The sequence below is a fragment of the Lutjanus erythropterus genome, chromosome 24, assembly GCF_056507025.1.
Source record: "Lutjanus erythropterus isolate fLutEry1 chromosome 24, fLutEry1.hap2, whole genome shotgun sequence".
Lineage (NCBI taxonomy): Eukaryota > Metazoa > Chordata > Actinopteri > Lutjaniformes > Lutjanidae > Lutjanus > Lutjanus erythropterus.
In genome coordinates this window covers 461,048-463,027 of record NC_139340.1, presented here as the reverse complement: position 1 = coordinate 463,027, position 1,980 = coordinate 461,048, and the positions used below count along the sequence as shown (strand labels likewise).

The 1,980-nt window shown below is 42.8% G+C and overlaps 1 long non-coding RNA gene across 1 annotated transcript; it reads left to right on the top strand.

The window, feature by feature from the left end:
- The first annotated feature begins 1,093 nt into the window (after window positions 1–1,093).
- Window positions 1,094–1,779, top strand: LOC146304446 (uncharacterized). Its single transcript, XR_014769343.1, has 3 exons — window positions 1,094–1,209; window positions 1,348–1,426; window positions 1,515–1,779. It is a non-coding gene; the product is annotated as an uncharacterized LOC146304446 (long non-coding RNA).
- Window positions 1,780–1,980: the final 201 nt, after the last annotated feature.

Genomic DNA, 1,980 nt, shown 5'->3' with positions numbered 1-1,980 from the left:
CCACCGTGACGGCTGGATTACACAGAGCTAGGAAGTCCCTTGATCACAGCACTGAAATCGTTCTTTCAAGGACTGTCCACAGTTTGGGCAGAAGTCATAAGTGAGGAGCCTGTACAACCACCTACTTTGTCTCATCGCATAATCATCCTTTAATGCACAGGGACGTGCATGAGTTCAGGAGGGGAGGGTGTAACCAGGTGTAAAAAGCACGCTGTTAAATCAGTATGATAAAAGAAAAGAGACTGTGTTTGTAAATGACCACATTTCATTATAGTTAAAATAGTTGGGAGTCTTATTTTGAGGTGTATTATTGTGTTCTTGTTGCCACATCCAGTGAAAGGGGAAGTTTTACTTTGAAGGGTCGCTGAGTGCACGTAGCAATACGACAGTAAGAAAGACGGTAAATAGTGAAGAGGACATCACGAACACCACGAAGGCCACCACTGTACTGCCTCCTCCAGGCAGGTTTGAGAGAGAGGACTTATATGGACAAAAAAGATGGCGCCAAGTGCAGTATTTGGCAGAACAGTTTTGGAGCCGTTGGAGAAAGGAGTACCTCCATAACATCACGGCCAGACAAAGATGGCATACGCCTAAGAGAAACATTCAAGTGGGTGACATAGTGATGGACATAGATGAAACACAACCAAGATCTGTGTGGAGACTTGGAAGAGTCTCAGAGACTGTACAGGACAAAAATGGACTCGTTAGGAGAGTCAAGTTATTTCTTGGAGATAAGAATCTGAACAAAAGGGGTGAACGCATAGGCAAAGCATCTGTGGTAGAACGTCCAGTTCATAAGTTAGTTTTCCTATTAGAGGCTCCTTAAGCAGAAGTGGAATGTAAAGCTAAGGATTGAAATGTACATGTGTTTATAAAGGGTCATTTCATGTTAAGAAATTATTTGTGTTTTAAGTTATTGTGTATGTAAAACACATCATAATTTGGTGGGAGTGTAAATGACCACATTTCATTATAGTTAAAACAGTTGGGAGTCTTATTTTGAAGTGTATTATTGTGTTCTTGTTGCCACTTCCGGTGAAAGGGGAAGTTTTACTTTGAAGGGTTGCTGAGTGCACGTAGCAATACGACAGTAAGAAAGACGGTAAATAGTGGAGAGACAAACAAGTATGGGAAGAAAAGGTCATAAACATAAAACGAGAGTGTGCTGTTAAAATGAGATTAGCTCCAGTCGAGAGTGGCAACAAGGTAGGTTAATTACCTTTATTTGTGTCTAAAAATTCTAAGTTTAATCTATCAATTCATGACTTTATATTGTTAAAGGAGTTTTGTATTGTCTGTTAAGCAAGCTAATGTGCTTTTGTCTTGTGCTTATTTTCTGTCCAGCTCTTACGTTGGTCTATGAAGCAAATTCATTATTAAAAGACACTAGACCATCAGTCCTGGCTAAAACTCATTTCAACTGGTACGCTACAGTGTTTATTTTCTTAATCTTTATTTGTTCACGTCTTCAAAGTGTTAAAAATCCTATTGTACTTGAATGCACCGCTCAGTTCAGGTGATCCCACGTGGGGTACCTCGCCCTCAGCAGCCAATCGGAGGCTACGCAGGCTACGCTCAGCCTGTCGGCCAGGAAACGAAGCACTGGCGCGCTTCTCTTCCGGTCTCAGCCAGAGGAAGGAGAGCAACTACGAGCTAAGGGGAGAAGAAAAAAAAAACAGGAGAAAAACCCGGAGCTTACCTGCGAAAAAGGAAAAGAGAGTCGGAGCACTTACCGGCTGGATGTTCGGAGCCGAGTGACTGACCGAGGGAGAGAAGTCACGTCGGCTAACCACTCGTCTACCATCTGGAGAGCTGCTGCGAGGCCCGAGACCGGTGTTATGGATTAACAGGTGGTTGAATTAACTGGTGATATTCCCATGCATTAGACAGATGTGCCGCTAGCTTGGCTTCTAAGTTTTCATAGAATATAAGCTTCAAACGCTCTCTGGAAACACTGGCGCCATTCTGTATCCAGTA